Raw genomic sequence first — 12,222 nt, 5'->3', positions numbered from 1 at the left:
GGAAAGATAATCGTTCAACATACACAGTAATGCGATCTCTGGCCGAACAGTCGTTTATCGTGTGATTGGCCTTTTAAACAGCTGAAAAAAATGTAGTGTAAACCCAGTCTTACACTCACTCTCACTTACTCTCACACACCCCAACTCACCCACCGTGGTCATTCATTATGCCACAAAAGACACAGTTTTAATTGACTTTTTTCTTGTGCAAAGAGGAACAAATATTAACATCATAAATAAAATAAATAAGTATTTTTTTAAATGGTTTATTTGTGATGTTAGGTTATCAAGAAGTAAAAGGTTATAAATATAATGTTAGTGGCATGTTTTCAGAGATATACTTCTAACACGGCAAGGTGGACAGACGTATCCTGCCAGGGGCAAACACAGGATTTGTAGAGGGGGGTTTCCACACCACGCGACAAGTTGGCATGACCAGCACGCATGGGGGCGTGGTAATAATTTTAGACAGTGCTTGGCTGCTCTCCAACTCTTCCTATCCCCATAATATACATTGACAATGCTGCGTGCACTACTTTTAGGTGCACGCAGCTCTCCCTTTCCAAGCAGAGCTGTGTGAAGCGGGAGCAGGGTCCAGTCACCTCAATTATACAGTGTCCCAGGCTTGTTTATATATTACCTGCTGTTTATGGATGATCTTATCTTATTACAATGATGTCATTTCACATGTTGATCCTAATGATATGTTGCAAGTATTAGTAGATCTTGGGTATATATTTACTTCAAAGCAAATGTATTGGAAGTACAGACATATTCTGTCTAAATACAGAGGATTTGAATAGCATAATACTATAATTCCCTTCCCAATTAGAGTGGCTGAAGATAGTGGTGAAAGACTCTACAGGTCCTAGTCAGTCTCTACTGGAACAAACAGCCGATAGTTAACTCACAAATCGATTCTTCACCAATCAAGTAACCTTAATGTTTTAGATCTGTTGACCTCATTATCTCCATTTTCTGTTTCAAGTTTTAGAAAACAATTATTTGATTTCAATATTTCTATATATATCCAATATATGTCAAAATCAATATATCCGAGTACTGTGTTGGGCTGTGTTTCACTTTTTAAAGGTGTTGAGGGCATACAAACTGGTAAACACTGTCTAAACCCTGAACCCATCCAAACTGCGCACTTATATCTGTAAACAAAAGCTGAACAAAATAGCTTGTTTAACTGTCAGCCGTATTACCATACAGTGCAGGTATACTCAGCAGTACTTTACAATTGGGATGATGAGAAAAAAAAACAGTGCTTGATGCTAAAAGTCAGTATCAATACACGTAAATACACCAATATACACCAAAAGCAAAGATTTCTGTTGTAGACTACGAGCTATACATTAAGGCTCAGAAACATATATTTTCTCTTTTTCAGATCAATTTCCTCAACACTATGGGCCTCATTTAGAGTCGGACGCAAAGTCAGTTTTAGGCGCATCGACCACAAAACCACTATCACGCATGTGCAGCAAGCACAATATCCGCCTGCATCTGGGATGCAATTTACACTTGCGACAGCTTGCGGCTTAGTACGAGGGAAAGGGCGGAATGCGGAATTGTGAAGGCGTGAACTTGTATAATATAGACACAGGGGGTGTGATCCCGTAAGTAAATCATTGACGCAGTAAGGCGCAGACGCAAAACACGTCAAAAAAGGGCTAAAATGTGCTGCAGGAATTAGGTGCCACAAGTAGTTAGCTAGCTGCACGAACTGATCGCAGCTCTGTAGGGTATTACGAGTGGGACACAACTGGGGTTGCATGCTACTCATAGTACCCTACCAAGCTGCGGCACACTCCCACTCCTCCACGTCTTAGACGCACATTGCGTCCGACTCTAAATGAGGCCCTGTATGTGTATACTCTTTCTAAGGTGAGCAGATGTTGTTGTTAGTAAGAGTTATGACTAACCTCTTCAGCTCTATATTGCTAAGGCAGCTGTGTATCACTCATTTGCCTTGTTGAGATTTTAATAAGAAATCATAGCGCTGGGTGGTCTTCTATTGCTGTGATAAACATAGATAGAAAACCAGCCCAATCGCCTTGTATTAGCAAATTAGTGAGCAAAATTGTCTTTAGCTCTCGGTCTCACTGACTATTTATCATGTAATTCTAGAAAACAGTGCATGTGGCTCACTTAGTGCACTTTAGTTTATGGGATGTATTCCTCATTATTTTTGTAATCAAATAACTCCTTCAAATAAACTATTTCTTATTGTTTATTTATATAGTGCTTCATGTTAAGCCGCCCTGTAAGAGGATATTTAATCATTCTTATAAGTCCCTGCCACCATTGGAGCTTACAATCTATATCCCTTACCTCATAAACATTGGAGTTCATCTCTTCAGACACCAATTGATCTATCTGTATGCTTTTGGAGTGTGGGAGGAAACCCGAAGACCAGGAGGACCCCATGCAAAAACAGGGAGAGCATACAAACTCTGCAGGGATCGGACCTTGGTCAAAATCAAACCCATCTCCCTGTGCTGCAGGAAGCAATACTAACCCCCTGCTAAAGCTTCACATAGGCAGTGTGAATGAAATGAGCTGTCTCAAAGATTTGGAGGCACCTTGTCACAGGTCTTCTATGCGTAATGCTAAACCTTCCCATGTGTTCTCTACTGTCGTAAGAACAATACACATTACCATATAATAATAAACAGAATTTGCCAACATGATCCGGATTCACATTCTATTAAAAATAATGTCCTGCTGTGGCCACATTGGCCATAAACAAGCTGCTATATACCCTATGCTCCCTTCCTGGTGCGATCTTCAAGCAGCTCCTCCACTGACTAGGTAGCTGTGGAGTATGGGAAAGCCACCTAGGAGAAAGCGGAGTGCATTGTGCAGCTCAACTGGTTAGCCGAGTCAGGCTACATAACAAGCGCTCTCCTCCTCAAACGGACAGAATTTTAGCACTTTAAATGATGACAGCAATGGGACCAGCAAATAAAGATTCATTGTGGCAATAATTTACCATTTTTACTTCTCCTAATTAATCAAATGTACTACTTCAATGACTGACACGCTGGTGATTAATCAGTGCCTATTACAAGGTCCAGTGTTCAGCAGCTGGGCAGCTCAGCTTGAAAGGCAACGTTGACAGGGTCTTGAAGATAGATTACGTTCATTCAGATGACGCTGTCAAAAAGTGACTTTGGAAACCAGGAAATGCCTCATAAAATAGCTTAGTAAATCTTTACATCCTAAGGAGAGGAAGACTTGATAAATCAATAGTTTTACTTCATGCTGAAAGCTATTCAGTCATTTATATATATAAAAAAAGCCAGCAAATTAAATGACTTAGATTTGCCAATTAGTATTTGCTTTTAGTAGATTGTGGAATACTATTGCTCAGTAAACACAATTTTAATGTTAGTGCTTTGCTGACGTGAAAAATTCTATTTTCATGTGAAGTGCAGACAAGTAGAACATAGCCAGCATGGACATCCTTGTCAAAGCCCATTCCTCCTCTCGTCTCTAGCCGTAGGCACTGTCTGTAACCAACCTGAGAAGCTAGCTCCTTTCCCACTAACTAAATCTGATGAACGACAGCTTCAAATGAGTTGATTAAAACATAACAAGTCTCCCGTTTGCAAGATTAAAATGTCGGCTAAATAAATTAAATCCAAATCATTTTGAGCAGAGCTTGACAAAAAAACAAGACATTTCCCAAAGAAAATGCATAAAGAAAGAAAGCAATTAATAAAACTGGTATGTAAATGTGCGAGAGCCGAGCCTGTGTGTCTTAGCTTTAAAGAGATGCACAATAAATGTATGATAAATGCAGAGACTTTGATCTCTAGTCATTAATAATATAGTGGCTAAAGGTTAATTATTCCCACTGTCAAAATATTGCAAAAGAAGTAAAACTAACACAAAAGTGTATATTGTTGTAAGTCGCAACAGGCCTTAAAAACTTGGTGCACACATTAACACTGTTTTATTGTAATTCATGATGTTGTTGTTGAACGGTGAGCGTGATACAATCAGCTTCACTTAATTGGGGTTGTCCCCTATAAGCCATAAATGGGGCATATGTTTATTTAAGGAGGTGTGGTCCAAAAGTGTAGTTTCTTTAATAATGAGTTCCAAAACCTAGCTAATGGCTAATGAATATTGATTGTGAAGCTGTTTTGTGACATTATGTCCCTATTTTTGCACAAATTTTTTCATCTGTAAAGGAAAATGCATGAATTTTTGGACCAAGATGGCAGCATCTTATAGGAGTTGCTGTGAAGGATTGAAGTCACTAATAAATATGTTCCGACCAAGTACAAACATGCACTTCATACTTGCCTGCTCTCCCGGAGTGTCCGGTGACTTTCGGGGAAATTTGGGGTGAGCAGGCCCTCATCCAGCATCCTGCCAACTTCCTAGTGAAGTGGGGGCGAGAACAGAGCCTAAAGGACAATATCCGCTGCCCACCCAGTAATTTTCTGCTCAAAAATGTGCTGTAGGGTGTGGCTGAAAATAAGGCTGCAGTGAACAGTTGAGCTCCCCAGTGGTATCACCTAGAGAGGGTTTGCTATGATCAGCAAGTAAGATATACCTCATACTTGCCTAAACTCCTGGAATGTCTGGGTAACTCCCATATTTCCGGGAGTGCTCAAGTACCCCTGGGAGACTAGGGCCACCCACTACACCTGCCTCCCCATACTTGCTCAAAAAGTAGGCAAGTGATGTACTTCATTTTCCATGCACATACAAATTGAGTTTTTGCTTTGTGGTCTGGGATATCTAAATGAGAAATAAATATGGCTGTAATTAATTTTTTACCACATGGTTGCAATTCATTACTGCTTGTGTTCTTCACCTCTGTATTGTTGTATGACATTGGAAAGTAACTGTTCAATGATTCTAGTTTGTGGTTTTGACATTATTTATACTATTCTAAATATTTTTAAACGTAGAAAAACCCTTAAGTGTAAAAGGATTTTAGTGTTATTCATCTGTTCCACCATCCAGTGGTCAAAGTGTGGGTATACGGTGACATACCATAACACCACTTCTCCTTCTGCCTTTACTATAAAGCTATCAAACTCCATTCCACTACATTATCCATACCGCCACTTTTAAATTTCCACTTTGACCACTGCCGCCACCCATAATTACACATTGAACCCCCATCATTTTTAAATAGCTGGAGGTGGTTTAGCAGAACCCATCATGTTGTCTAACTAAATGACCTACTGTGTACCCGCTTCATGATTCTCAGCCAGCTGTTGAAGAATTACAAGTGTTTCCCAGCACTTTGCAGAGATATTAAAGATTTTCTTTGGAATTTAATAGTGATGACTGCCATTTTATAGTAGACCTGTCACCACCAAACAATGGAGGCAGCCGTTTTGTGGGGTGAATTAGTTTGTAGCCTAGTAACTCAATAGGAAGGAGCACCTCATTAATATAAGTTAGGCCTCATTAATCAGCACGGTGGCGTAGTGGTTAGCACTTCTGCCTTACAGCACTGGGGTCATGAGTTCAGTTCCGGCCATGGCCTTATCTGTGAGGAGTTTGTATGTTATCCCCGTGTTTGCGTGGGTTTCCTCCGGGTGGTCCGGTTTCCGCCCACACTCCAAAAACATACTGGAAGGTTAATGGGCTGCTAACAAATTGACCCTAGTCTGTGTCTGTTGGTCTGTGTGTGTGTTAGGGAATTTAGACTGTAAGCCCCAATGGGGCAGGGACTGATGTGAATGAGTTCTCTGTACAGCGCTGTGGAATTAGTGGCGCTATATAAATAAATGATAATGATGATGATGATGATACCATAGGGATATCATTAGTTCCTAGCAAAGTGATAGGCTGAATACTGGCTAAGCCTCATATGTGAAGTGACAGGTATATGTTATACTGGCCATACATGGGCAGATTAGGTTAATCAATTTAATCATTTTTTATCAAAATGGGCCGGAGTTGTTCTGGGTGCGGCCCCACAACCCATCTGATCTATTGTGACGTGATCAGACAGCTTAGGAAATTAAATCGGCCGATGGCCCCTATTGGGATGTATATGAAGTCAGAAGAAACCTTTACATTGTAATCTGGTCATTTGTCACCTGACCTGTGTAAGTAGTCAAATTTCTCACACATCTGGTTGTTCGAAAATCAGAATGTTTGACAGACTGCACTGCGTGTGACCAGCAGTACCAAAGGACTCCAATGAACAATATATTTGCCTTTAATTGGTATTTTACATTACATTCAATCTACATTAACTACTTCAATCTGTTGAATCATTTACTGAGAGCTCTGAGGGTCTATTTATCTAATGGCTTTAAACTTAGACAATTGCATGTGATGGCGTGTGCTCAAAGCTCAAAGATACCAATATCCAGGTTACAAAATGCAGTTGGATCAACGTCTTGGCGAAGAGCCTGAGGATGTAATGCAATGTTTGGCTTTATACATCCTGACAGTTTGATATATCAACATTGTAGGTTCCGGCATAAAAAGCTTCAAATGATCCATCTGTCTTAGAGGCATCTGCAGCTGCCTGCTCCATCCGTGAAGATTTCTGCCTAAAGCAGCGGGATCCGCAGCTTCAGAACATATTCATAAAATATTCTTATTAAGCACCATAAACATATAGTGTATCCTACTGATAAACCTATTCCTTTGAGGTTTGTTCTCAAAGGAATAGAAAAGAGAAAAATTGCTTGGTTCTCAATAATGTTATTACAGAGCAAAAAAGATAAAAAGACGATGTCTATTCTAAACCTGCAATTCCTTCCTCACCTTCCAGTTTTATTATTTTCTTATTAGGCTTCATGCAGAATATTCTCTTTTAGAAATCCGATAGCCTATTATTATTATTATTATTTTGTTTGTTTTTTTCTACACTTAACTTATTGTGATAAAGTAATTTAACCAAACCAATAATAAAATGGGTTCTACACTATTTGAAACTTTGTAATAAATCATAATATACAGAAATAAATGTAAACCTATTTCCAAGCTTCCTATCACAAAGACGTAGGTCACAAAAGTACAGAGGAATATCTATTAAAATTTAAAATGGTTTTGCTTTCTTGCTTATGAAATACAACAAAGAATATGAATGGAAGTTGCTTAGATAGACATTGTTATTCCTTCAGCAGCAATTGGTAGTTCTGATATCCTCAAATTAGTGGTTGGGCCTAATGTATACAAAACAAAAAGACAGTTGTCAGCGCTTATCCTTTACACTGCATATCTGTGTGTGTCTAGCAAAATGAAAACATGAGGGGAAAACTTCCCTTTTACAAGGCAGCGCCGCTTTAAATTTAAGCTGCGAAGACGCCGAACTCGCGGGAGTTGACAAAACCGGGGTATGATACATTTACCCCGAGGTATTCGTTCATATTTTTATCAAAACATTTAAGCCTGTATCCCAGCATCAAGGGCACCTCATTATATGCAGGTCCTACACTGACCTATATGCTTTAAACACTAAAATGCAGTTAAAATCAGATGCACTCACCTCCCAGGTATAGGGGTTTACATCTAGCAAGGGCTGGCTTGTGAGCCATACCCAAATGTGCCTTAAATAGGCTTGATGGACAGCTGCTATGACAATAAGGCAATATTTTGAAACAAAACCAGAGAAAAAAAGAGCTTGGGCCTAATGTATGGCTAATATGTACAGTGCATCATTTGTTGTTTAACAATACAGTGTTGTGAGGCACCAATCACTAATGGCTTTTCCCACACTTTAAGATAAATTCCCACTATCATTAAAAATGATAATTAGGCAATTTGAGATAATATAGAATTCACTTCTAACTATATTTTCATACAACTTAACTTATAATCTCTCATGCTGTAAATGTTGTATTCAGCTAAACACCATTGTTTTACAAGTTGTCTGTGAAAAATGTACATCCTGCAACGTGAATGTAATTTGTTCCTGTTTGTTATTCAATAAGCATAAATTTGACATGGAAATTGTTACATCTGTGGAGGTGTAGAATATTGCTTTTATGATACAATAGATGGATGGGTGAGGGTTATCGTTGCTGAATTAGGGCTATGCGTGTAAATGCACCTAGCTATGTACTAGTTATTCAAGTAATTTAGTGACGTGATTATTTAAGTGAGATTTAAGGGATGGAAAGGGTACATTTAGTGGTGGTGTTCCCTGTTTGGGTGGAGACATCAAAAGACTTTGGATTTGGTGGAAACAAGGTATCAACTTTTGTAGCTTGTAATTGAACTTTATATGGAAAGCACATTTCTTAAGTATATTTGGGCTTACTGTTAATTCTGTAACATTAATTCATAAATAGAACTTTGTAAAGCTTCAACTTATTGGTGGGCTTCAGAGGGCTAAAGGATTGACATGCTGGCCCAATCCTGACTAATAATTCCCCTCTCGTCCTCCTCCTATGATATTGATGCACATTCATTCAGTTTTTGACTAACAGATTTTATTTGACATCTCAGTGCTAGGTAAAATGTTTATGCTGTTCCCACTGTGATCTCACGCTTTCTGTAAGGGTAATGTACTGCTCCCATTTGGAATCAAGGGACATTTTAGAGGCTCCTGGAAAACATAATCTTGTCTGCCACTGGTGTAATTCAACTTGAAGGGATGGCATGTAACAATATTATGTGAGAACACAAATAAGAAATATATTTATATGTTAAATGGAACTGAAAATGTTTCTGTTTTTATCTGTTACATTTTCCATTTAAACAAAGTGCAGGGACAGACATGAACAGCCAGCGACATGCCGGTACTCGGAGAGAGCAGGGTGGGTTTGGTAAAATGTTATTATGGGTGTGTATGTGGCTGCATGCCATTTATTCCATTTAGCCTTCTGCTGAGAGAGGAGGTTTCATATGAGCTAGCCTAATTGCAACAATGAGCAAAATTAAGTGGCTCATTGTGTTTTTATACAATTCCACCCACATTCTTTCTCCTTGTACTATTGAATTAGTAATTACAGTGTTGAGACTGCTAATCTGCGGATTTGCTTTGTGATCACTTCCAGGCACTGTTTTTAGTGGTAAAGGAATTGCTTATTGAGGTATTACCGTCAGGTCACATCTAATGCCTCAAAAAGGCCACCTCCATGCAATCTAAAGCCATCCACTAGGCTTGTTCTCCCTCCATCTACAGATGCTACCTGCCACATGTAACAATGCAATAGTATATAAGGTGAACATGATATCACTGAGGTATTCAAGTTTGTAGCAAAGGCTAAAGTTTACTGAAAGCTGGATTTAAAAGCAAAAATGCCAGATGAGAACCTATACCTAAAACTTACAGTTAGAATCAAGAAAGCTTAGCATTTCCCAATTAGCAATGGAAGAGTCAGATGACAAAAAAGAATGTATCTGTAGTTGGATTTAAACACCACGGGGTATATTTAATAAACTGTGGGTTTGAAAAAGTGGAGATGTTGCCTATTGCAACCAATCAGATTCTAGTTATCATTTATTTAGTGCATTCTACAAAATGACAGCTAGAGTCTGATTGGTTGCTATAGACAGCTCCAATTTTTCAAACCCGCAGTTTAGTAAATAAACCCCCAGATGTTGCTATAAAAAGTGTCTTTTTATTTCTAGTCCCACCGGGAATGTGAGACATCACCAGTTAGAAAACATTAAAGTGTGTCTACACTTAAACTTAAAGTAACCCTATACGGGTCTGGATTTCATTGTTTGCGCCTCATTCTGTTTTCCGGCCATCTCTTGAAGCCCCATAGATGCAGAACGCCATTGAACCAACCTCTGCTACATTACATGCACCAAGGGCATGTCCAGTAATTCTATAGCTGTAGGCCCGGGACTGTGTGATCTCTCCTCAAATCCATGGCTGCTACAAATCTTAATGGAATATAGACTTAACAGATCCTTCCCAGTACTGCATGACCATTGGGATGGGAACTGATGGTATAAATATATTGTGGATACCCTAAAAAAAAACTAGTAATACAAGTGTGAACATTACAAATCTATAGGTATACTCTGTCAATTTAAAGCATACAATCGGTTTCAGTTGGCCATGGCTATTGCTATATGTATCAAAATAAACCTGCACAGCAATGGTCAACCACCTGAAACTGATTGCACGTTATATATACAGTATACATATATATGAAATCGGGACAAAGTAAGCCCCTCCTCATTCCACCCAAACTCTGCCCACACAGTATCATATTTGGTTAAAACCAGTGGTTGAAGTGGGCCGGTTTGTAACAGTATAACATGCCGCCACTTCTGCCACTGCTTTCATTTTATCTCCTGATGTGCTGCCTGTCACATCTCTATAATGTGTGGCCGTCATCCTCCCCTTCATTCCCACTATGAGTGCATCCGCACATTACATAGATGTGACATTCACCTTATATATCTTCTGCCTTTTTACCTGTTTGTACCTCTGAGGCTCCGGCACCCACTGCAGAAACTGAAACTATGTGTTCCATGTGCATTCCATTCACTCTCACTGAGTGAACAGTGCAGGAATCTTTGAGTGTGAACAGAAAAGTCAATAGAAGTGATTGTGAGCAGCAACGTCCCAAGAAAGAAAAGTGGTGAAGCAGAAAAAGAAAAATAAGTGAGTGAGAGTGAAGAAAGCTTCAGGAGAACAGGTAAAAGGAACAGGAGAAAAGATGGGGCAGGGGTGTAGGTGAGAGGGACAGGGTAGAAGATGGCTAGGGGTTTAGGTGAGAAGAACAAGGGAAAAGATGGTGCAGGGGAATAGGTGAGCGAGACAGGGGAGACGATGGGGTAGGGGTTTAGGTGAGAAAGACAGGGGAGAAGATGGCGCAGGGGAATAGGTGAAAGAAACAAGAGAGAAGTTGATGGACAGGGCAGCACAGTGGCCTAGTGGTTAGCACGTCTGCCTCACAGCACTGGGGTCATGAGTTCAATTCCCGACCATGGCCTTATCTGTGTGGAGTTTGTATGTTCTCCCTGTGTTTGCGTGGGTTTCCTCCGGGTGCTCCGGTTTCCTCCCACACTCCAAAAACATACTGGTAGGGTAATTGGCTGCAATCAAAAAAATTGACCCTAGTCTCTCCCTCTCTGTCTGTCTGTCTCTGTGTGTGAGTGTGTGTCTATAGTAGGGAATTTAGACTGTAAGCTCCAATGGGGCAGGGACTGATGTGAATGAGTTCTCTGTACAGCGCTGCGGAATTAGTGGCGCTATATAAATAAATGATGATGATGATGATGATGATGATGATGATGATGGAGGGATAGGTGAAAGGAATAGGGGAGAAGATGGTGGCGGGGATAGGTGAGAGGGACAGGAGAGAAGATGGTGTAGGGGGATAGGTGAGAGAGACGGGGAGAAGATGGTGGATGGGGATAGGTGAGAGGGACAGGAGAGAATATGGTACAGAGGGATAGGTGAGACGGACAGGGGAGAAGATGAAGCAGAGGAATGGGATGCAGCCAAAATTTTGAGAAAAGTTGATAATGCTTTTTTAGTGATAGATAACTATTATAGAAAAGGGACAGTAGTACATAGAAAACATAAGATACATAGAAGAGGGATATCTGAAGTGAAAAATCTGCTTGAGCAACCTATGGCTAGTTACTATTGAACTACAAGGCAGGTAGGGAAGGACATGCTTGGACTTGTAGTTAGACAGCAGATGAAAATCCACAAGATGCTTACATTGGCAACTATCAAACTATCAAATACCATTCACTTATATTTTCCATACCGCCACTTCTAAATTTCCACATCCACCACTAGTGAAAACCCCATCCCATATTGCATGGTTTTACATTTAAACGCTGGTATCCAGAGAGGGTTGAATTTGAACCACTGAAGTCAGCAACGCACAGCCAGTATATTAGGCCTCTAGGTGGTTATGTGTCTGTTTACAATTCACTGTTACATACCAGTAGTTACACAGCAGGTGTCATAACTAAGTTTCAAGAGAGGAAATAGATACAGCCATTTTATCCTACAAAAGGACATGACTACTGGCTTATTATAAATGTCATTTTTATTTTTGGAGAATTGATGCTGCACCATTGACCAATTATTTGTGTTTTATCCCAGGCTTCAAAGCTTAAAAGTACCGGCCATCTAATGGCCCACTTGGTATGTACATTTCTCTAAAGGTTATGTACTGGTTGGAAAATGTTTTGCCATTTTCTAAATAATTTCTGATTTTTGAGGAGTTTATACTTCTAAACAATGGACACATATATAAAGTTATGTAGTCGTTGTTTTGTATTGAGTTGAGGAACTTT

The sequence above is a fragment of the Mixophyes fleayi genome, chromosome 5, assembly GCF_038048845.1.
Source record: "Mixophyes fleayi isolate aMixFle1 chromosome 5, aMixFle1.hap1, whole genome shotgun sequence".
Lineage (NCBI taxonomy): Eukaryota > Metazoa > Chordata > Amphibia > Anura > Limnodynastidae > Mixophyes > Mixophyes fleayi.
Note: the sequence above shows the minus strand (reverse complement) of the source record.